The 25,647-nt window shown below is 44.3% G+C and overlaps 1 protein-coding gene across 1 annotated transcript in view; it reads right to left on the reverse strand.

Moving 5' to 3' along the window:
- LOC141577212 (trafficking protein particle complex subunit 9-like) overlaps window positions 1-17,873 on the reverse strand; it is a 125,613-nt gene extending 107,740 nt beyond the window's left edge. The window contains exons 1-3 of the mRNA XM_074361396.1: window positions 17,317-17,873; window positions 11,079-11,222; window positions 10,675-10,975 (exon numbers count right to left, since the gene is read on the reverse strand). The gene's annotated coding sequence lies outside the window, so the exon portion shown is untranslated. The remainder of the gene's footprint in view (window positions 1-10,674; window positions 10,976-11,078; window positions 11,223-17,316) is intronic.
- Window positions 17,874-25,647: the final 7,774 nt, after the last annotated feature.

Below are 25,647 nucleotides of genomic sequence, written 5' to 3' on the forward strand. Positions count from 1 at the left end.
GTCTGAAATGTTCACAGCGAGATGACAGAATAAAACAAAGATATAAGCAGAATAATTTTTCCAGGTAGACAGACATAATGGACATTGTGCTATTCTGAAGCACTAAGCAAAGGAATCAAAGCAAAAAAATATTTGTTAAGCCTTCTTTTACAAACAGGAAATTTAAGACTGTATGAAAGTGCAACAGCGCCTCCTATGGCTAAATAGACCTTCCAGGTTGCCGGAAAAGATGCAAAACAAAAATTGCCTGTTGAATCAGAAACAAGAATCAGATAACTAAAAGCTTATGTAGCACATACTGCAGTTTGCTTCGGGGAAGGTAGGGGTATTCAGTATATTATCTGACATTGCTAATACTCTTGAATATAAACAAAAGACACAGGCTCATGGAAACTCATCTTAGAAGAGAAAAGAACCCAGTCCAGCCACTTCATTTTACAGGAGGGGAGACTGAGTTCTGGGATCTGTCCTTCCGGCAATCAGCAGCAAAGCTCTCTCTCCTAGGCCTCATGTCATGCACTGTAGCAAAAACCAACAGATCTGTACTAGGCCTCTATTCATAAAAGTCACGTCTGTATTTTTCCAACAGTAGGTAATCTAAGTATCTTGCAAAATACTTCTCAAAGAGCCAGGAAATCATACAAGTGTATTGAAATACAAAAAAATTTATTTGCACATTAAAACAGCATGAGCTTTATTCTATTAAAAAAAGTGACATGTCAAATCAATGTTTTGATATTTTAAAACCTTTTAAGCATGCAGAAAAATAAATCAAAATTTCTTTAATCACAAAAGAAAGAAGCTTATTCCCTTAAAATGATCAATGTGGATTTTTTTAAACTTAATAGTTCTGGTCAGATTTCTACGAATTTAAATGTCTGAGTGGATGGTTACACGGCAACATGAATTCTGAGTTGTAACAACACACATTCTGTGTAAATAATCTTCAAGGCCGTCTGCTTAAGGTGATTTAACTAGTCCCTGTCTCACTAGAATGATACAGATTTCATTAAACCTTCATACTGCACACACACACAAAACCCTGAATCCTTGTTACTTTAAGCCATATTCATATATTCATATATATGCATATTGAATATGCATCAGAAACAAGCCACCCTCTTTAGTATTCAGAGTTGATCCTTCTAAGCTTTCTGTCCTTGTTACAGCATATTTTTACTAAGCAGCTCTTGGGTGCTTCGTATAAAAGGCGTCTACATCTCACAGTCAAAAAAGGTAAATGGCATCACTCAAATTTCACAAATGAGGAAATGTACTTAAGCCATGAAAACAACTTACATATTCATCATCAGGAAAGAAAAGAGTAAAGATTTTACTTACAATATTCACTGACAAAACTTTCCTCCATACTAAGACTACATAGAACCAATTCAGTCTTTGTAAATTTTTCTGTCAATAAGCACCACTAGAGAAATACAAGCAACATGATTAGCAATGGTTGGACTTTCAAAGCCCACTCCTATTTTGCACTATAATCATTTTTAATGTTTTGTATTTAGTGTTTACATAGCACTAAAATAAAAATATATAAACATTTTAAGTCATTGCCTGAGAATGCAACATTTGTGAAAACGTACAATTTCAATTTATGCCACTCTGTCTCACATTCTCACTGGTGTCTCTCCTTTGAAGGCTTCATCAAACTGAGATCGCTAAAATCGTTCATTTATGGACTCACAGGATTTCGGGAAAACACTCAACAAGGGGCTGATCAGAGGAGCCATTGAGAAAGCATCCTGTGCAGCCTGGGTTCCAGCCCTGAGTCTGCCAACGCCAGCTGTGTGAGATTTTGGACAAGCTGCCCCATCTCTCAATCCCTCAGCTGCAAAAAAGAGACACTGATACCTACCCTTAAAAACCTGCTATGAGTTAAAACATGAGGAAAGCATTTTAGCCTTAGGGAGGTGTCCACTCAGAGCAAGCTTGGTCATTATGATGATGAGGATTACTTTTAATAAGTTAAGGCAGGCAAAAAATTAGAAATCACCATAAAGGAGAAACATTTTATGTCAATGAGCATTTCCTTTTGAATGGATTGCAGAAAGTTTTATAGAATTTTTTCATAAACCAAATTTTGTCCACTAATTATAGATTTACAGGTTCATGGACATATCCCCATAAAAAGAATTAGAGGCCTCTAACCACTGAATACTAAGAAAGAAAAGTTTAAAAAAAATCACGGGGGAGATTATACCTCACTTGAGAGAGTATGTGCTCAGCATGCATGAGACCCTCAGTTCAGACACCAGTAACTCCATTTAAAGACTTTTTTTCAAGAAATGGAGAATTAAATCAAAAAGTTGGAGGAATACAGAATTTTTTTAGAGACTCAACTCAGATTTAAGATGGGGAAAAATATCCATTTCTCATATGAAATCTTGAGAACTATGTAAACCGGATCTGAGTTGTCTAATCTTTTAACATTATTCATGAATTCCTATTACCAAGTCTTAAAACTGCCTGATAACCCACAGTGGTGATACTGATCATAACAGCTGCCAACACGGATCGAGCTCCGGCTAGGACCTCTCTGTTCGGCCATCTCTGCCCCTGAGGCCTCACCAGGCTGATAGCACTAAATTTTGTCATTCATGAGCATCTCGTGTAAGTCCTCCCTTTGTGCTCCTCACTCTCCCCTCACCAGCCCCTCTGAGGGAAGCACTGTTATCATCTTCCCCACCCGAAGATAAGGCCACTGAGGCACAGAGACTAAATCTGCTCCAGGTCACATCGGCATAAAAGGACGTCAATATTTCTGCTGTTTTACTATTGACAAAGGAATATGACGTATCAATTCAAGGGAGACTGTTAAATAATAAAGTCTGTCAGGTCTTCACCTCAAAGAGCAGATACTATAGATTCCTGATGTAGGATGAGGCTGCCGCCACAAACTGACTCAGCTTGAAATTAATATCCAAGATGAAGCAGCGGATACAAGTAAATATTCACGATTGTCAACTCCGCTCACGGGTCTGGGCCCTTCACTGCCTGAACGGGGGTGAAATCCCCACCCATGTCAGGGATGGAAGCGCGGCACTTCCCAGTGTCACCCAGGCTTCACGGGCTATTTCCCCCCACAGGCTGTCCTCAACGATTAAAAATCTCTCAAGATTTTTACACCATGCAAAACTAAAAGACATTTCTGCAGATGGAGCACTTTCTCAGGCTTAAACCTTTTTTGCTTACACTCAGCAAGGGGGAAAATAACACATGACTCTGCAAAGTCTCTGAGCCTCACCACTCACAGGAGTAGAATGGCCTCAGCACAAGATGACTCTTCACGGATGAGAACAAAATAAAGCCGCCCCCAACCACAGGCACTCCTAGAGACAGCGCTCAGCAGTCTTCTGCACACTCACGGTTGTGCAGCCCTCACCATCATCTATTTCCAGAACACTTCATCACCCCAGAAGAACACCCCTGTCACTAGCCGTCACAACCCAACCCCCCTCCACCCAGCCCCTTGAAACCATAACCTGCTCTCTGCATCTGCATGTGCCTATTCTGAGCATTTCAGATCACTGAAGTCAACAATATGTGGCCGTTTGTGTCTGCTTCCTTTCACTTAACGTGCTGTTATCAAGGCTCGTCCATGTTGAAGTGGTATGAGCATCTCTCTTTTTTTTTTTTTGAAAGTGTTAAAGTTTATTAGAAGGTGGTAAGTACTATCAAAAAGAGTAGAGAGGAGCATAAGTGATTGGGTTTCAAAGGGAAAAGGGTGGGTTGAGCAGTCAGGGTGGACTTCCAAGAGCAGGTGGCATTTTTCATATTCCCCTTTATTTATTTTTTCTTTTTTATTCACTCTTACGTCTGAATAATGTTCCACTACATGGAGATACTACATTCTGTTCATCCATTCAGCAGCTATGTATGGACGAGTTCCAGACGAATGAGTGTAAGAGGTGACTAGGCAGGGATGGCATTTAAGCAAAGGGCAAGATGTGCTTTCAAAAAAAAAAAGCCAACAAACAGAGGCACAAGGAAATTCAGCGCGTTTCTGAGAAAGTGCATGCTTGCTTCAGCATGACTGCCGTGCATGGCTGGGGGGGTGGGGAGTGACAGGAGACACAATGAGGGAGTCACCTGAGAATATTCCCCATGCAAGCAGCTCAGCCAATTCTCCTCCTTCATCCTGTATTTTAGACCCATTTTTGATAGGTTTTCTATTTCAAGTAACAGTGCTTAGTTACACATCTAATCATCTGCATCAGATCACCTTACCTGCAAGCCACAGAAAGTCATTCACTGACTGGAGCAGCTCCAAGACATAAAGGTGATGGACCAGGGAGTCCTGCAGCATCCCGGCCTGCAGGCCCAAACCCCCACATTTTCCATGGTGATGTCCGGAAAGTAAAATGCATGGAAATATCTCACTGCTTGTGCAAGATATCTGCCCCCAAATTGCCCCAAAATCATGCTGGCAAAGCACTACCGAGCCCTCTCACTACAAAAAAAAAAAAAAAAAAAAATAGAGAGAGAGAGAACAGAAAAGAAACGAATAAAGCTAAGAACGCAAATTTAGGGTCTTCCATTGAAAACCAGCAACCATCACTGCCAGTATCTCAGCTGGAATGGTCCTGACTTCAAAAACCACTGCGCAGTTACATTGCAAACGTGATAGACATATATGTATTCCACATAGATGATATTACATTAGGATTTTTCTTTTCGAAATTTCCAGTTGCAACATTAACACAAGAAAGATTATGTTTCAGCTTTAAAAAAATCAATTATCTTCCACTTTCTTAATTTTGAACCTATTATTATTTTATAAAGGGTGCTATGCTGCAAATTATAAACCAACTGCTTGGCTTCTGCCAACAAGAACTTTATGACTTCACTATTTCAGAGCAAGATTTAATGATGCTTTGAGAAGTGGGGCCTGGGGTGCTCACTAACAGCTCTTTAAATACTGACAAGGATGTGCTATTTAAGTAATGCAAAGGCTCTAACTCTACATTAACTCAGAAACCAAAGAAACTACACCAAAGCCTTACTTTATCATTTTAAATTTTGCTATTCTTTTGAATATTAAATCTCTTAAAAGATAAGATTTTTTTTGAGAAACACAGCAGCTGTATTAAATTTCCTCTCACCAAGAAAGCAATCTTTATCAAGAATAAATACCCCTATGGAAATCCAAAAGACGGGACGTTTCTAGCTATGTGAACATGCAGATCTCAACACAAGCATAAAGCCTATCAGATCTCATTCGAACGAGCTCAACAAAGTCCTGGGCTACCCTGAAACTTAGCTCTTCTGTTCCAAATGTTGGCTGAGCTAAGATCATCACACAAGTCAGGGAAGAAGAGAAAAGTCCACCTGGCTGCATCCGTTTTCTTCCAGACACAAGTTGCCGCTAGGGGGTCCCCGTTAATAAGCCCTCCCCATGAGGAAATCCGGCATCCACACTGCCCCTGCCGTCCCCAAGCAGCACCGAAGCCCCTCTCCCACTGGTAGCCCCCCAGCCTTTCAATGGACTTCTAATGACCCTCCCAGTTGGTGGCACTCTCCCCCTCTTCCCCGCTTCACACACAAACACACACACACACTCACAGCCAGGACAGCCTTCCCAAAGCACATATTTCATTACATCACTCCCACTTCAAACCCTTCAGATGCTCCCTGGTAGAGTTCTAGCCCCACCCCCGACCCTACTCGCCCAGACTCACTTCAGTACCCAGGTCCCCATTGACCTCAGGGGCCCCCTGACCTGCTGCTACTTCCCACTTGCCTCCAGGCCCATTTTGACGGTTTGTCAAGGAAGCCTTCCTTCCCTCGAACCTCTGCACTTTGGGTTAGGTGCCTCTGCTGTGTTCCTAGAACATTCTACGCTAAGACAACTTGTGACACTGCTAAGCTCTCAGGAAGCAATACATTTTTCTTACTACTGTGAGTCCACCCTCTCTCCCCTGGACACTCAGAATTGCATGTGTTATGAATAAATGAATGAAGGGGTGGGTCTCAAAGGGACGGGCAGAGCTGCTCTCGCCCACCCCGACCCCTTCTTTCTGTAGAACATCAGAAGCAAAACCAGGAGTACCTCTCCTGAGGGTCAATTTCTGCTGACACCCTTCACTGCCTCTTCTGTGTCAGTTGTAGTAAAAAACCAAGCTCCTCCAAAGCCCTCCAACACTAGGCCCACTCCAGGGTCCTCCCAAGCAGGGGCACCCTCCACCCTGGACCACACAGTGCACTCTCCCCGAGTCCCCACCACACAAGCCTCCAGGCCTCTTCCCGGGCTGCTCCTGCCACCTGAGTCACCCTCTTGATCCCTTCTCCTGGCTGACTCTTACTCTTTCCTCATAACTGAATGTAGAGCCCTTTTCTTCAAGAAAGCCCTCTCTGATGATGTCCTTTAGCTCTTGGCTGGGCTCCCTCTACAGCAGGACTGCTTGGCGACCAACTGTTTGTCAAATTGCTCCACGGAGACCATGAAATCTTGGAGGCCACGTGGGAAAAAGGAGTGAGACAAGATGTGTGGGAAGAGCAAAAAGCAAAATCACAGCCCAAGTCCCAGATTCAAGGATTCTGTCTCAGAAGAAAAGAATAAAATGTTTAATACGTATGTCATTTGGCTATGATTTTTCTGGATCTTGGAAAGCAAGAGGTTGGTGTTCTAGTCTAAAATCCAAGTTACATGCAAAGAAATGTACATATTCATATTCAAAGGGAACCAGAGGTGCTCAACAACAGTTTGCATTTAAAATCAAAGGAACTTTGATAAAGGCAATCTCTCTCTCTCTCTCTTTTTTTTTTTTTTTTGTATCATATAGTTGTAGAAGTATTTGTATAACTAAATGATGGCTACAGCCTATGATTCTGCACTGGAGTGTTTGGGGCTGAGTAAGCCCAGATTACATGCACTGTGTAAATACAATCACACCAACACACTGACAGGTTCCCTACTGGCTGAGCTGAAGTTCCAAAGAAGACAACCTTACGTTGCAAGACAGCTCTCATTAGAAAGTAAGGAATGCAATGTTCTGTACTCAATTACATACGTTATATGGGCCATTAAGCGATAGTGCATCTTGTCTAATGAAACCCCAAAATAAATTGTTAACGTCGATTTTCTCCATCTGACCCTTCTTTGCTAACTTTGGATATCAAACGCTCACTCCATACGGAAAGCTCAGATCTATGCTGCAGCAGGTTACATCCCGTGGAAAAAAGCCTATCAAGTGAGAACTGGAGAGTTTCCCTTCAGAAGCTGCTAAGTCTGGATTTGCACCTGTACGTCATTTGCAACCACGTCAGCGTCAAAGAGTAAGACCTAACCTCTGTGGGGCAAAAATCACTGCGGTGCTTCTGAAGCATTAAAGAACACTGAGCTTTGTGAAACAGTCCTGAGGCACTTAAATCGTACTTTTTGTGAAAGGCTCCAAAAGTGACCCAATTCACCAATCCAGGTACAACAGGGAGGTACCGGTATTAGTAGATAGAACATGCCCTTGAAGTCTGACAAGGCCCTGCTTGAATCCTGCTACAGCATTGACTAGCCGCTAAACGGACCAATTCCTTAACCCCTCTGAGAAGGCTTCCCAATCTGCAAAAGGGGTCTGCCACCGCCCACCTGGGAGGCATGGATGTGAATGCAACACGCAAGTAGTGCGGCCGACTGGTACCTGACAAGAGGCCTGGATAGTTTCCCTCCGCTGACCTTCTTCCCCTTTAAACTTGCATTGTTCCCCCTGGTAAGGGTCAAGCCCCCGGACCAGACTGCCCGATTCTTCTGTGTATTCCTGGATAAATGCCTTACCTTTAGGAGGACAGAAAAAGAACTATCTCCTCCAACGTCACTATCAATATTCTTAAGAGTCTGGGTTTTTTTAACTCTATTTTGCAGGGAGACTATTCCAGAATTGTCCAACCACCATTCTCCACTTTGGCTCCTCTCCCAGCGCCCGTCCCTTCTCACCTCAAATCTTCTGTCTGCTGGCCTTTTGTTCGTGGGAAAGAGAGTCCGCTAGGGTGGAGACTCCCTAGGCCTCTGTCCCTCCCTCACAGGTGAGTGTGACTACCTTCTCGCCACTCCCCACTCCGACTCCAGCTTCCGAGGAGGTTCTCCTCCAGGACCATGCAGCCCCTGCATCATCCCAAGACGCGCACGTGTGGCCACAACCCTCCATTCAGATTTCTTCCTGGGTGGCCCTGCCCATCCCCAAGAGCCTTAAGGATAAATGCCATTGCTCTGAAAATCCCAAAAGCCACTGACTGACACACCAAAGCTGCATGGTCTGGGCTTTCCTCCAACCCAGGCACAGCCATGCCCCGCCTCAGCCTCAGTCTGCAACTCTCGAGATGAGCTCATCCACCTGCACGGCTGTGAACACCAGCTAAGAATGACGACTCCCAATGTGTATCTTTGGTCCGGCTCCTTCACCTGAGCCCCAGAGCCATAGAACCGTGTACCTCTTTGAGGTCCTAACTTGGATGACAAATGGAATCTTAAAAATGCCTCATGTCCACCATTTACTCTAGAGTTCGATTCCTGGCAGGTACCTCCCAGGCTCCCGATTTTAGTAACAGACCCAGAACCCACCTAGTTGTTTGAGGTCACATTCAATTTCCCCTGTTCCTCCCCCCGGCCCTGCCCTGGAATTAGTCCTGTCATTTCTATCGCTAAGCCATTCTCAAGTCTGGTTCTTCAAGGACCACGGATGGAACCCCACATGCTGAAAGGAAGGTGCAGTGCGTCACAGTCCTCCGAAGATAGCTCACTGGAGGGGGAGGCATCTCCTGCCGCTGGTCACCTCAGAAGGCACTTGATTCTCACAAAGGATGCCCAGGAGAAGGGACTCAAGGTTCTCCTGTGTTCTGAACTTTGAAGGGCCCGAGGTTTGGGGCAGTTCCTAGTTAGCAGACACACCTGCCAGTGAGCAGATGAGAATGGGGGAACCCAGGCTAGGCTGTTCTCACTCCGACCCCTGGGCTATCGGGAGCCACGGGAAAGGCCTGTGTCCAGGGCACAGCCCAGCCTTCACAGATCCCAGCCTTCATTTGCCAACACAGATAGCCTAGACTCCTACTTGCGACCCTTACTTCTGTTCTGTTCCCCCCCAGAATGTGATGGACTCTTTCAGAAAGTCTGGCCTGTCTCAAGCGAGACCAAGTCAGTGAATGATGAAGTGTCCACAATTGGACCAGGGCATGAAAGGAGAAACAATGTCTCATGGCCAGCATGACGGTGGTGGCCAAACCCTTTCCCCGGGTGAGATGAACCAGGGTGTGAGTGAGAATGCAAGGTCACTTCACGGCTGACTGTGGTTTTGGAGACTCACTATCGCAAACTAACGACACGGCCGGTGGATGTCAGCTGCAACAGACACGGAGTCAGCTATTTACTGCCAACATGGGTTAATAGTAAAGGATGGTGCAGGGAGGCCTGCATGGCTGCTGAGGCAAACCACAGACCCGGCTCTGAATGACAACTGGCTGGAGCAGAGAGGAAGCTACGGTCCCCTTTAGCGGTCCCTGTGTCCACCAGATCCAAGTGAGCCAGCTACTTAGGAGAAGGCCATGTTGTTCTGATACTCAGAAAAACCAGCCTCGTAAAGGGAAAATAAGAGTGGCATGGAGTTTAGACCCGATCCTGCCTCTCTATGAAGGCAAAGTAAAGTAAATGGCACGGGGAAGGTGAATGCAAAAACAGAAAACAAAAAACCAAAAAACGGTGACTGCTTCCTCCAACAGCATCCCCTGCAGCTGCTCATCTCCGAGCCTGCCAATTTCTCACCAGTGACCACCGGCCAGGAAGCTCCGTCACGCACGTCACACAGCGACAGCCTGGAACCGCGTGCCAAACACGTTTGTGTGAAAGCCAGAATCAAGGAAGATGTTGCAGATTTTGAATTTCCAAGTTTAAATACTCCATGAAAAAAATCCCTCAGCAGCCGCCTAAATCAATTCGCATCTCACTTCTTCAAAACAATCAAACAAATTTAATAAGGGCGCATTTGTCACCAAACATATGGAGGATCAAACTGGTTCCTCAAAGCAAGGATTTTAACAGGTATCAAACACCAGTGGGTGATGTGCTAACAAAGCAAAAATTCCAAAAAACTAGAAAATAAAAAGATGACTAGGATAATATATGGATCAAGGCAACTGTTAAGGTTTTTGCTTTTTAAAGCGATGGGGACAGCACGGAGGACAATCTGGCTATTTCCAATGCAGGGTGTGCACAGTCCACTTTTCAGACGCAACAACATGCTCACAGGGCGGTACAAGATAGAAAGGGAAATAGAAAAAGGAAAAGAGGAACAGCGAAAATTAGAAACACATGAGAACAAAAATATCTGAGAGCAATTACAAGAATTTACGTGAGTTTGGTGAGGACAGGGATGAGGGGACGGTGAGACCCACCCTCACCTATTGTTCCAGGGAAGGCAGGGGCCTGAGGCGAGCGGCGCTGCCGGGGGACCCCAACGTGGTCAGCGCCCCAAACCTAAACTTCACCTAGATGCGTGTAAACAGCTTTTGAGCTACAAAATGTGGTCGCATTTCAAGCTGGACAATTTTACTCACTCCCACCAAGAGTAACAGGAGAGAATTAGGATCTGTTCCTGCACCAAAGCATTGTTTAAAAAAGTAATGACTGTGGAATAGTAAAAGCAACAATGGAGTAAAAGTGACTGGAGGAGAACTTACTTGACCCGAGCTCACAGGCCGCGTTATCTCACTGACGTTCAGATGCTGGCTGAGCCCTTAAGGTACCAAAACAGACAGACCCACCAGGAGGGAGGTTTAATGGGCCGGGAGCCATGCCTTGTACACAAGGTTCTGGGTAAACAATGGTGTCAGTGTCAACCACTATGGGCTAAGCACACAACCAGCTACTCCGCCAAATCCCAAGGACAGTCTTCAAACGGCAAAAACAAGCTGGCATTCTCTGGTGGGTCTGCAGACTCAGAGCCAAGCAGTTGCTGAACAAACATGTGACCAGTGCCTCCTGTGACAAAAGAGGAGGCACTGTCAGGGGGCTGGGGCAGGGCTCTAGGCTTCCACTGCTCACCCACCATTTTGTCCAAGGGGAGATGTTGGTCCCTGCTTACGTTGCACCGATGTACCGACATTAACTGACGCCTGGGGACTCAGCAGGAGGTGACAGGTGACGGGAATGGAGCCAGCCTGGGAGTGGCACGGTGCTGTCATCTGTGTCCTCAGCTTTGCCCAGGCCACAACATCTGCCAGCTCATCTACAAGAAACAGAAAGTGAGAAAGCCGTGTAGTTCACGGGGCCCTGTGAGGACAAGTACAGTTCATGACCACGACATGCCTCGCCCCTTCCTTAAGATATAGACGTATGTCCGGGGAGGAAGTGAAAATTCATCCAGAGCCCACCAGGCACCACAAGCAGGTGGGACTCGGGTCCCCTGTGCCTGTCACTCACAGGACTGGTCTGGACTTTCTTTTTATAAATTCTCTGGCATCTTCTCCTCCAACTTACCAACAACCAGAAAGTAGAATCTGATTTTAGACTCACAGAGAATCGCAGAAAACCTCCTCCACATCAGGCCTGGCAGCACGTGCCAGGCCCTCCGACCGTACCTGTGGGACCGCCATGAGCCCTCTCCAGACTCAAGGCCCGAGGTCGTAGGTCGGGGGGGCACCGATTCCCACACTCTCCCCAGCAAAGAGGGACCACTTTTCGGCAAAGGCATCTCACCTTCTTCTGCCCGAGGGACATCTCGATAGATACACAGGGAAACAGAACAGAATGTTGGGGGTTAGGCAGCCCAGAAGAGCTCGTCTGCACTTCCTAGGCAAAGTGGGTCCGTTGACCTTATCACAGGGACAAAGTGAGGACGAATCTTTCCCTGCTGTGCCCCATGCTCCGTGACACGCCTTTCCCTGCATAAGGAGCTCATTTGGAAGCCCCTGGCAGTGTTTCTGTTGTCCTAAATTGGCATGGTGGTTGTCAGGCAGGGAGAGAAGGCCTGAGCCGTGCAGGTGCTGGACCTGGGAGGCAGGAGACACTGGCTCCACCCCCAGCTCAACCAGCACCTCATTCTGCGTCTCAGGATTCAGCATGACATCTATAAGCAAAGGGATGAGACTGTCCCAGGACATGCTGTCCAACAGGAATGAAATGACAGCCATTTAAAGAAAGTTTCCCAGTTGCCACATTTAAAAATGTAACCCCCCCAAAAAAAACCCTAGAAACTGATTTTAAGAACATATCTTACTTATTCTACAGTATGTAAAATACTATCATTTTGACATGTAATCAATAAAGAAAGAAGCAAGATAATTTACATTCTTTTTACTAGACAAGTCTCAGCGTCTGATGTGCATTTGACCTACAGCACATCTCAGCTCAGAGCAGCCTCCTCCCCAGCTCTCCTAGCATCAGTGGCTTTGGCTACTCTATTGGACAGCAACTCCAGGGGTCACACCAGGGGAATTGGCTGAAAAGCGGGAGTAAGTGTGCATAATAACCCTAAAAGAATCTCTCTGAAACAAAGGCGGATTCACTTTTAAACGTTTGAAAACCGGCGGGTTTCACCTCCCTCACGCCTTGGCTACAAGACAGCCCTCCTCCTTGCTGATCCCTTTCTGGATGTAGGGAAGCAACTCTTCACACAGCCAGGGTGTCCGGGCATCCAGGTAGACTTTCCTGCTCTCTGTGTCCAATCCCACAAAGTCCTCCTTCTCAAACAGGATGTAGAGCAGGAAGATCTTGTCCCCAGTCTTGTCGGATGCACAGTCCAGCCACTTGGACTTGAGCATGATGAAGAGAGACTCAGTGAAGTCCTCGATCCTCTTCTCCACCACCCTGCAGTCCTCGTAAATTGAAGGCCACGTCGGTGCGCGGCTGCTCGGCCACCTCCCCATGCAGCACAAAGACAAAGAGCCGAGAGTCATAGAGCGTGTTGCCATACAGCTCCTCTGCACGTGAAGCTTCTCGAAGGTCTTGGCCAAGAGGCAGTCGGTAATGGTGACAAGGCCCACGACCTTGCGGTGGGTCTGGAAGTCGCTCCACCCATTCTCGGGCACATAGTGGTGACTGTAGTGGATACAGAGTGCCCACTGCGAACTGCAAGGTATGATCTGCCTCCCCAATGGGATTCGCTTATAGATGCAAAAGAAATTCTCCTCTGAGATGATCCCCACGGGTTGGACCACCACGGGGAGAGTCTCATGGTCCTAAGCACACTGCACGTAGTCAGGGATGTTCATGTTCCAGGCCCTGACGAGAGGGAAGAGGAGACCGAGGTACATACTGTGCTGCGGGCTGCGGGCCTCACTGGGTTGCGGTGACCTGGTGTGTACCAGTCAGAAGGCAGGGGAAGCCAAGGAAAGCCGTGGGTACAGTTTGTCCTCAGAGTCTGCACATGGCTACCGCAGCTCGGATCACATTACGCAGCTTTTGGTCTAGGCTTCCGCCCTCTGCAGAAAAGGGTCATTTCTTGTTTTCTGTTTCCAAGCACCTAGCCAGTCCCTGATGCAAAGTCAATGCTCAAAAGTGCTGAATAAAGGAATGAATAAAGGAACTGCTTCCACACCCCTCAGCAGGATATAATGCAAAGAAACACAGTAGGATCAAAAGACCTGGATTTCAACTCCAATTTATTTGAACTCCTAAGCTGCAGAATACTTGATAAGAAAACTTGCTTTGAGGAGGAGAGTACAGTTCAGTGGTAGAGCACATGCTTAGCATGTATGAGGTCCTGGGTTGAATCCTCAGTACCTCATTTTAAAAAAAATGAAACAAATAAATTAACCTATTTACCCCCCTCAAAAAATATTTTTTGAATTCCAAATTCAAGAAAAAATAAACACCTTGCAATTGACACAACGTTGTAAACATGAGTATACTTCAATTAAAAAAAATCCTTGCCTTACAAGAATATATCTGGATTATTGAACTTTACAAATGTAAAATGCCTAGGGTACCACCTGCATAAAAAGAAGGAAATGTACAAATTTACTATCCCTCATTTATGAGCTATATTTCCTTTGGGGGGTTTATAACCTCTCAGAGCTTGTTTTCTCAGATTAAAAAAAGGAGGAAACATTACCGGATTCTCCATACTGCTGAAGAATCAGATAAACCTATGATAGCATCTGACCCACAGAGTTTACTCAATAAATGCTTGTTGAATGAATGAATAAACAAGCAAAGTGAATGCTGCCCCCTGCCACAGAGCATCATGTTGGTACTGCCTGGAAATTCCAAGCCCACATTTCACCCGACTCTACACTAACCTTGGGTGACCTGGGCAGGCCTGTGTGCTCCTCTTAACCCCAGTTTAATCATGAATAGAAATGAGGGCAATAACACAAATCTCAAATGGTTAGTGAGTCATTACTGAATTGTATCCCAACTTTGAATGATGGAACCTTTAAAGAAATTTGGGCAAAAAGTCCGTAGGCTCTCTCCATATTATCTCTTACAACTACATGGGAATCTACATTATATCTCAAAATTAAAAAGTCTAATTTATTAAAGAGGCTATTGAGGTTAAACGAGCTCACTGTCTCAAATAAGGAACACACAGTACAAATAGGTCAATGCCCAGCCCATGAGATACACTCAGTAAACATTCCCACTGAGCCCACTGGTCCCTCCAACTTCAGAGCACGATGATGTGTCCTCATGGCCAGAGGCCCCTGCACCTGAAACTAACAAAGCTAATGGTCCCCACTTTCAAGAGCCCCTGCCACCACCGTAGGTATAATTTTGTACTTGTAATTTTTTTCTTTATATTAAATAGACAAACGTAATTGCATAGCCTTCAGGCCACCAAAACCTGACTACAGTGATCATGATGGCAGCCCTTCTTCATGAAACAATAAAATGAAAAGCCATTTCCACAAGATCTCTGTGTAAATCTACTAGGGAACTTCATCCTGGACTGAGAGGAAGAGGACTGGGGAGGAGGGGGCAATCTGCGGCACACAGACCCATGGGCCACCTGTCCCACGATGGACTTTAGACCCAACACTCACCCTCAAGGAACTTCAAAATAGACACTGACAGAGTGCTGTGGACAAGATTATTTTTTTTTTAAAGAAATCCCTTATTCCCTCGCAGGTTTTGTTTCTACCGAGAAACAAATATTTTATGTGTATAATGTTTCACAAAACACTTAAATTATTATCACCCCAACTTGACGCATTAAGAAACTGAGGGAGAGAGGTTTATCACATTGTGCAAGATTAGAGAGAGGCAAAAAAAAAAAAAGATTTGAGAAAGGCCACGTCGGACACCGTATTTAACCCAAGTCCCTGTTCCAGTGCTCACACTAGAAAGTGGGATATACTGCCCCTTTCCTGCCCTCTCCCTGCAATAAATCTCTGAAGACACTTTCTGTGCCACCTGGAATCACAATCACTTCAATTTTCCACAAAGAGCTATGTCACATTTTGGATGTGTCAAAATCTATATGTTGAATGGGAGGAGAGATTTGTATTTTCTGTTTCTCAAAGGAAACATGGCTTAAAAGAAACTGAAAAGCACTTTTCTAGTCTAAGTCTTCATTGTGCAGAGAAGGAAATGGAGGCTCAGAAGAGATGAGGAAAGGGCCTTATTAACAAATATTGCCTCAGCGCAGCACCAAGCCAGCCTTGGGCACTTCTTGGGGAGGATCTGGAAGGCCCAGGAGAATGAGTCTTAGAAAACGGAAAGAGAAGAAGCATACAAGTCCCCGTCTCTACACCACCATACCATGAAGTTCCACCAAATTACCCAGTATGGGTGCAGCCAACATTAATGTGGGATAAACAGGTTATAGAAACCTGGAAGTCTCAACCATAGTGGAAATTCCAACATTTACTATGCTTTTTTTTCCCAGTTCAAGCATCAGCTCAGTGGGCACTCTGTACCAGGCACTACACGAGGCCTGGGGTTCTCCCAAATACACAACTCTTATATCACGTGAGCAAACCACACACAGGCCCACCAGAAAGAAAATGCCCACAGATAAGGTGGAATTACTGAAACTGAAAGCAGCCAACCAGCATATATTACTAGCAAAAACGGTGCTGCTGGAAATAGACTCATGGACATAGAAAGCAAAGTGTGGTTAGCAGGCAGGAAAAGGGGGATTAACAGATACACGTTAATAAATATAAAATAAATGACAAGGACCTACTATATAGCACAGGGAACTATATTCAATTTCTTGTTATGAGTTGTACTAAAAACAATCTAAAAGATATATAGATACATATGCATATGTTTATAACTGAATCTCTGCTGTACAACTGAAACTAACATTCTAAATTGACTACACTTCAATAAAAAATAATTTTAAAAAATAAGTAAATATAAAAGCAACGCCATTTAGAAAAAATAAAAGAATACTCTGATCCCCTTAGCTGTAGGTGCTGGAGAATTCTGGTTACAAACACCAAGTCCACTGGATCACTCCAGCACTGGCTGTCACTCTTTCTGACAATCAGTGAGTCACTTGGCTTCATTGAGTTTATTTTCTCTTCTGTGAAAGGCTTCAGTTTGCAACTAACGATGTATAGAATCTCATCATTCACAAACCCAACAATTAATGAGGACTTCCCATGGGCCAGGCTCTGGAAATATGAAAATATAGGGTCCGAGATATATTCATGGGTAGAAGAAATTTATGCCATAAAGACATTAATTCTTCTTGCTTTGATAGACTGATTCAATACAATTCTGTTTAGATTTCCTACCAGATTTTTTATGGGTAACAAGATAATTTATGGTCAGGAACAACCAAGAATCTTCTTTAGAACCAGCACTGGGAAGCGGTGGATAGGTCAATCATTTCCACTGGTCTTTCTGAAGTGATGAAAACGTTCTGGAATATTTATGGTTGCACCACTGTGAATATGCTAAAGCTGCTGAATTGTAGCATTTAAGTGGGTGGACTTCATGGTGTGTGAACAATATCACTATAAAGAAGTTAAATGAAAAAATATTTCTTGACAATTATTTTTCCCTCTATACAACTAGTCTGCCCCACAATTTAAGAAGAACCAAAAAACCAAAACAAACCAAATTTTGCCAGGAGCTCTTTAGGACTGCAATGTCCCTGAGTCTCCAACGCCTCTGGTGGTGCTGTTCCTGTTAACACACCCTAGCTGGGCTGGGCTAGTTAGGGACTGTAACTATCTTTTTAAGATCGACGGTCACACGTTTCACCCTGGGAGAGGGAAGGATGGAGGATGTCACAGCCTCATGCCTTCAGCTAATTTTTAACTGAATCAAGCCTTGCTTTCAACTCTGTAATCCCTATCACTATAAAAACAGTGACATCATCAAGCACCGCCATCATAACACGTGAAAGTGTTCAAAGTACTTACCTGGGGCAGAAACACTGAGGGAGGAGACGGAAGCTCGCTCAGCACTGACGCTCCCTTTTCCAGACTCCACCAGGAGAAGCTGGGGTTCACAGCCGGAGGCTCTCAGCCAGGGGAGCAGCGCCCACACCACTGAGCTGGCCCCCAGGGAGAGGGGAAGGGAGACGAGGGTAGCCCAGGGGTCGCGGTGCAGGGAAAGCCGGGGGGGGGACGCGGGCTGTAGCCCCGCTCGGAGGCCAGCCCCAGCCCCAGCCGCCAGCTCCCATCCGGGTCCGCAGACCCCGCCCGCCCGGGACACAGCCCGCCCAGGGGCGGGGACGGGCCGGCGGCCGAGGAGAGGCAGCCCGGGAGGAGAGGACTCGCGGGCGGGAGAGGGGAAAGGGACTCCAGCCGCGGACTCAGGGGAGCCCGGCTGGGGCGAGAAGCGGCAGGTGCACACCTGGCCCTGGACAGCTGTGGCCGGGGCGCCGGGGAAGGAGCAAAAGTCCTACCAGGCGAAAGAGCTGAGCAGAATTTGGGGCCGATCCCCTGCTCGGAGCTGGAGCTTCCAACCCTCGTTTCAGCTGGCACCGACTGCGCATGCGCAGGAGGGCCAGCGATCCTCTCTGGGTTCTGCGAGTGAAGGTGGGGAAGGGAGGGACGGAGAAGATGGGAGGAGGAGGGGAGAAGGGGAAAAGTGGAGGGAGAGACATGGACAGGAGGAGCAGAGAGAAGGCAGGGATCTGGAGGGTGGAGGAGAGTAGCAGAGATGGAGAGAAATAGTTTTAACTCTGGGGGCATCCTGAAGGAGGCAGCAGTCCTGCCTCTGCACACTTCTCTAACCCTTCAAGGCCCACAGCTCATATTTTACCTCCCTGGTCCAGCCCTCCACCCAAGGCCTCTGCAGGAACCCTACGGGGATCACACCCGTTGCCCCAAAGTGGAGCTGGGTTTCCTTTTGCTCTGGGAACCAAGCACCCACAGGTGTTGTCGCTCAGAACTATCTTGGAAAGAGTACCTATTCCCCTTTTACACGCTGGGACACAGGCAGGCAAGATCTCTGCCTTACCTCCACTCTCCCAGGTGTTGTGCTGGCGGGGAGCGGGAGGTACGAGGTCAGATCCCAGAAGGAGCATACTGCCTGAGTGTTGGTGCATAGTCCCCATCCTTCCTGGGTAAACCACACCCCACCCTCGGGGAACCATCAAGGGCTCACAGTATGTCCCTGGGTGTGGGATAGCTGCCCTTAATTCCAGTGCCCAGCTTGCTAGGAAGATAGGAGTGTTACTGAGTCCAAATTCATTCTCCTTAGTGCAGGACAGGCCAGTAAGTTGGGAGACCAGGTGTTGGGGCATGGAATAGCAACTTTCTGTAGACCTAGATGGCAAACTAATGTCCTGGAAAACCATCTCCCGGAGTCAGAATTCAGGCTTCTTTCCTACGAGCTTGGTTTTTGCAATCTTCTTGATGTAGTAATTCTTTGTTGTTAGAATCCTTTGTTATTGCAGCTATCTGCCTGGGTCAGATCCCTGTAAACCTCCAACAAAACAAACGTTATTTTCTATTATGTAAATTGTTATCTTTATATGAATGGAAAAGTGTTAAATATCCTTAAAGGTCAGAGCCATCAAAATAGGCTCTCCTGTATATTTTAGGCTCTAGGCAACATTGTTTTACAAGCAAGATGAAGCCTAGGGGACAGAGCACAGGGTTAAAGTCAAAGGAACAGATCTAATATGGAGTCAGATTTGTTCTTTTCTATTACCAGGGCAGAAGACACTTGAGGATTTAAATCCCTTTAAGTTAAAAATAAATAATACTTTAAAGGAATTTACATACATAGGTCGGAATGTGCATAGCATATCTGGAAAACACACAAAGGATTGTAAACAGTGGCATCTCCAGGGAGGGCTGAAAGAACAGAGGATGAGGGAAAACTTCTTTCACTTGTGTAATTTTGTGCTCTGTTTGAATTTTTTTAACCACATGCATGTATTTCTTTTTCAGTTAAAAAAATGTGTAATGGAGCAAAGGATTAGTAAGCTTAGCAAATACAGCAGCCATGGAATCACTGAGCCATCAATTTTGATTTAAGCCAGGAAGCATTTATTGACTCTCTCCTATGGGCCCAGTGCTGTTTTAAGACTTCTTTTATTTTTTTTTTATAAAATAATAAAGTGCTATTCCTCACCCCTGACCATGGCTGGTGGAAAACCAACTGAGTTTTTATTGAGTTCTTTTCCAAGAGGTAGAGATCAGTTATAAACAGAACACATCTTCAGGGCAAAACAGGCGGAGCGGTTTACCGGCAGGCCAGATAGCTTTGAAGGTTTTTCAACAGAGGCACACAGAGGCTGAGAGAGAAAGCCTCCAGGACCCTACAAAAAGCTGCCCAAACTGCCTTCTCCATGGCACTACTGAAATAGGAAAGAAAAAATCTGACTCCATATTAGATCTGTTCCTTTGACTTTAACCCTGTGCCCTGTTTCCTAGGCTTAGTCTTGTTGGTTCTGCACCTTTTGTAAAACAATGTTGCCTAGAGCCTGAAATATACAGGAGAACCTATACTCAAGGCTCTCACTTTGAAGGATATTAACACTTTTCTATTCACATAAAGATAACAAGTTACAGAATAGAAAACAACATTTGTTTGTTGGAGGTTTACACGGATGTGACCCAGGTGAAGAGCTGCAAGAACAAAGGATTCTAACAACAAAGAATTCATACACCAAGTTTGCAACAACCAAGCATTCCCACTTCCCATGTTTAATATAAGAAGAGCCTGAAATCTGACTTGGGGTGATGGTTCCCCAGGACATTACTCTACCATTTCTCAGCTGGCTTTCCAAATTAAAGTCGCTATTTCTTGCCCCAAAACCTGGTCTCCTGATTTATTGGCCTGTAATGCACGAGCAGAACAAGCCTGGACTCGGAAACACAGACATTGAAAGTACCCATTTGGTATATTAAATGACCTGTTTCTACTCATCTTCCTGACGTTTTATTCTCTTGACCACTCCTGCTATGTTTATGAAAAACCTGTCATGTGGACACATTTCCACCTCTAGCCACTACCCTTCCAGGTAATAACTGATGCCAAGAAAGCAATGGAAGTTGCTAGAAGGTATTACCTGGACAAAATAGAGCAGAAGTGGGTTCTGGCTGATGTTCAGGAGGAGGCTGGAACACCTGACAAGATGTTATACGTATGGATAGACAGCTGGGCACCAAAGGAGAAGCTTCTAAACTTCCATGAGGGACTTGTTGGATAGGAAGGAAAAGTCCCAGACTATAGCTCGGATCCCACCACGAGCTTCTTGGGCGAGCCTGGGCAAGTAATTTAAAATCTCTAGGCCCGTGCTGTCCAACATGGGAGCCACCAGCAGCATGCAGGAGTATGAAGTTATTCTGTAGCCAGACAGAATTATAAAAAGACATTTTATTGCAAAGGCCCAGCAGGTATATTATTTAAAAACGTTATTGGTTATCTTGACCTAACGAGTTATTTTTGTATGTGTAGGTTTGTGTGGTTTGTAAGGCCTGTGACTAATGATTCCGTTACAGTGAAGTATTTTGAAATTATAAGTTACTGGACACAGTATCCTCATATAACAGTTGAAAAAACTGATCCACATAAGCAAGGTGATCTGACTTATTAGTTATGAGCAGGGGCTCTTGGGCCAGCCTGCCTGAGTATAAATTCTCACTCTGCCTCCAGGGGGTTCTGTGTGAATCTTGGACAAATTATTGTTGTTTTTGTTGTCGTTGTTATTATTTGTGCCTCTTTTTCCTTACCTTTTAAGTAGCGAGGAATACGTAGACTCTATCTCCTACTGTGTTGGCAGGATTAAATGAGTAAACGTCTGTGCTGCCCACTTCCCTGGGTTTCAGCATTCTCCAGGCAATCAGTGCCAAACTCAGAGGCATTCTCCACTGTCTTCGTCAGTCTGGGATGCTGTAACAAATTACCGCGGGTCGGGTGGCTTAAACAACCAGCATATTCCTTATGGTTTGGAGGCTGAGACTTTCAAGGTCAATGTATCCTTGAGAGGATTGCCAGCTCGAAGATGGCTGTCTTCCCAATATCTTCATATCCCAGAGAGCAGAGAGAAGCAAGCACTCTGGGGGCTTGTATAAGAATACTAATCCCATTCATGAGGGCTCTACTCTCATGACCTCATTTTATCCTACAAATCACCTCCCAAAGGCCCCGCCTCCCAACACCATCACCCTGGGAGATGGGGTTTCGACATATGGATTTTAAGGGGATGCAAACATTCAGTCCACACATCGGCTAAGTCTCCCCAACATGCAGTCATCAAACCTGTAGCTAATTTCAAAGTAATATTTATATCTCTCTGCCCATTTCCATTCCTACATCCACTATCACTGAAGCCCTGTTACATTTTATTCCTTATTTTTCTGGTAGAGATTTAATTGATTCCTCTAACTACAATGCTCCCCTCGCTCCAGTCTGCTTAACAGACCTGCCAGGTAGGTCTTCCTTAAAACACCTTCCCACTTCACCTGGTTGTTTTTTAGGTGTAAATGTCAGAATCCTCTCCACACCCCATCGTATACCTTTAATCCGTTACACTATGGCTCACTATGCTATTTTCCTTTTACCAATGTAATAAATTTCCATAAGCTTAAGAGCTTAAACCAGCACAGATTTATCAGCTTATGGCTGTGGAGGTCAGAGATCCAACACAGTTCTCACTGGGCTAAATTCAAAGTAGCAACAGGTTTCCTTCCTTCTAGAGGGTCTAGAAGAGAATGTTTCCTTGTTGTTGTTTTTTTTTCCAGTTTCCAGAGGTAACCCAACTTCCTTAGATTGTGCCACACGACTTCCTCCATTTTCATGGTCAGCAGCCTTTCTGAATATTGCTCTATGGCTATACCTCCCTCTGAATTTAAACTCAGCTGGGAAATGTCCTCCATTTTAAGGACCCCTGTGAATACATTCGGCCCACCTGGACAATCCAGGCTACTCACCCTATTGTCTCATCTCAGGATCCCCTTGTCCCATCCCATTCAGGCATTATGGATGTGGCTGCGACACTCACCTGTGTAACATTTCCTCTCATGAGCATTTTATGGTTCAAGGCACTTATGAATGACTTTGTTTTTTCTTCCTTAGCCTTTCTGCATTCAGTATGTCTGGTGGATTATATGAATCCTTTTTATTTGTTCCCCCGCACTAATCTTTAATAATGTATCATGGGTTTAAAATGCTAACTGATAGACAATTTAGAAGACAGAAATCCTCTAAGATTTTTGTCCTAAAATATCTGTCATGCATTTTGCCATGTACATTAACACGTCACAGGTGGCTACCCTGTGGCCGGGGAGGGACATGATTCTGCCATCACACTCCCCTCATTCTCACCAATGTGCTGATCACCTAACCAAGGACCTATGCTCCCCGCTTCGCTCACTTCCTCCTCCTTTCCATTGACTACCCTGTTCCTATCGCTTCCTTCATTCAGCACATCAGGTTTTCATGACCACATTCTTCTCTAAATGGAATGGGTATCTTGAATCTAATGTCTGACAACTCTTCTTACTGTATATGCACACACTGACCTGCACAGAACCCCGTCCAGCTCTTTATTTTCCTAGAATCTCCCAGAGGAATCAGTTCCATGATGATGGTGATGATGATGATGATACTGACAATGATGACAGGGACCTCTCAAGGATTCTGATAAAGAGAGAATCAGTAAAGGGAGGGAATCATTGCAAAATTGCCCCAGAGACAGGCTTAAAAGTAAATAACTGCTATAGTGTTTAATGAAATTGCCTAATATTTAACTATTTTTAAAAATTTATATCGCTGAATTTAAAATTTTAACGGGAATTCTCATTCACCAGTAACCAAGATTCAACTCTAGGACCAAAGTCTAAGGATTTTGATCTTCTAACAAATTGTCCACTAGCCTTTTAAACACGTGATCCTTTTAAAAAGCTTAGTGCTGGGCTGAAAATAAGCAGGATACATATAATCTCACCAGACACAGTGAATGTGGAAAGACTAAGGAAGAAAAACAAAAAGCCATTCATAACGTCTTGAACTTCACGTTGCTCACAGGAGAAAATGTTTGCCAAGTTGAGTGTCACATCAACATGACGCCTGAGTGGGATGGGGAAGCTGATCTCCCTCATCAGACATTTATGCTGATTTGTTAGATGCCAACACAGTTTCCTCATTGGATTTGCTTCTAACAAGTATGGAAGAATTTACGTTCTACCAAAAGCAGTCTAAACATTTTCCCCTGCTGTCAGGTCTCTGGACTGAATATCCCCACAAGAAGGACATGAATATGCTTCATAGGGAATTCTTCCTGAGAAGCAACAGGATTTTCGAGGGCAGAACTGCAGGCCCCCCATGGAGGGCTGGAGGAGGGCTATAGGGGGCACTGGAAAAACAGCAGGAGTGAGTTCAGATACTACCACTCAGGTCGCCAAAGACAGCATTGCTATCTCTGAGGATATGACATTCTCCCAAAAGTTCCATGAGTGAAGGTACCTGTGAACACTAAGCAGGTTGTTAAGAAACAGCAGCACATAATTTGTGTCACAACTCAATTACAGTATGTTTTGGTATTTGGAAAATAATTAGCCCATTTTCCTTTGAAACTGCAGCAGTAGCAATAGAAATAAAAAAGGCTGAGCCGTCTTGGAGACAACAATCAATAAACAATTCTAAAGCTGCAGGATTCCTTGACGATATGCAAGCAATGAGCTAGATGTGTATTGCAGATAACTCTTACTGCAGGGCGCTCTCCTGCAAAGCATACAACTAGTTTTCTCAGCAGACAGAGGGAACAAAGTCAAGATTCCAAATCTTGAGAGATTTACTATATGGCAGGAAAGATCACACAAGTACATCCAGCCAAATATGAATAAATGTAATCAAATATTATCAAATGTGATTGGAGCACAGATGAAACAGAAATTCCTTTCACCTGGGATGTAGAGAGACTTCTTCAGAAAATGTGGCTTTGGAGATGGCCAAAGACATGGGTGGAATTTTGGCAGAACAGGATGTAAGGAATTTTAAAACTGATTCTAAAATTCGTATAAAACTTCAAAGGATCCGATATATCCAAAATAATTTTGAACAAGAAAAACAAAGTTGGAAGACTTGCACTATCTGATTTTCAGCCTTTTTTTTTTTTTTTAAACTACAGTAATCAGAAAGTATTGTGTTGGTATAAAACAGGAAAATAGAATAATGGAGCAGAATAGAATGTTCAGAACTAAACCAACATTTATAGTGACAACTGATTCTCTAAAAGGATGCAGTGGAGAAAGGATCTTTTCAACAAGTAGTGCTGGAAGAATTAGATAGTGATATGCAAAAAAAATAAATAAATAAAAGAACTTTGATCCACACCTCACAAAATATACAAAAATTAAGTCACAATGGATCATAGATCTTAATAGGAAATCTAAAACTATAAAACAGCTAGGAGAAAAAGCATAGGCTTAAGCTTTATGACCTTGGGTTTCGCAAATATTTCTTTGCTATGACACCAAAAGTATAATCTATTTTAAAAAGAAACTGATAGAGTGAACTTTATCAAAATCAAGACTCTTCAAAGCTGTTCTAAACACTGCTAAGCAAATGAAAAGACAAGCCATAGACAGAAGCTATTTGCAGATCATATATCTGATAAAGGTCTCTCTTTGTATCTGATCCAGAATAAAGAAGTCTCAAAACTCAAAAATAATGCAAACACCTGAATGAATGAATGAGGCCAGAAAACACACTTCAGTAAAGATATCCAGATGGATAATAAGCATATGAAAAGATGCTGATTAAAGGTGCCATTAGTCATTAGAGAAATGCTTTTAAAAACCACAGTGAGATACTAGTACACATACATAGAAGAATGAATACGATTAGAAAGACCGACCTTACAAAGTGCTGGTAAGGAAGTAGAGCAACCAGAGCTGATACCCACCACAAGGAATTTACAATAGTACAACCATTTTGGAACAGTCTTTAACAGTTTCTTTAAAAAAGGTAAATACCTATCTACCATATAACCCAGATATTCCTCATCTGGTGCTTTAGAAAAGAAAAGCATATGTCCATATGAAGACTTGTAACCAAATATTCACTGCAATTTTATTTATAATAGCTCAAGTTGTAAATAACCCATGCATCCATCAAGAAGTAAATGGAGAAACAAATGATGGTCTATCCAAACACTGCTCACAACAAACTATTCAGTAAAAACCCAGCACAAAACAATACTCTGCTATAAGAAAAATAAGCTATTAATACAGCAACACAGATGACTCTCAAAATAATTACACTGAATGAAAGAAGTCAGACAACATAGA

Source organism: Camelus bactrianus, chromosome 3 (genome assembly GCF_048773025.1).
Source record: "Camelus bactrianus isolate YW-2024 breed Bactrian camel chromosome 3, ASM4877302v1, whole genome shotgun sequence".
Taxonomy (NCBI): domain Eukaryota; kingdom Metazoa; phylum Chordata; class Mammalia; order Artiodactyla; family Camelidae; genus Camelus; species Camelus bactrianus.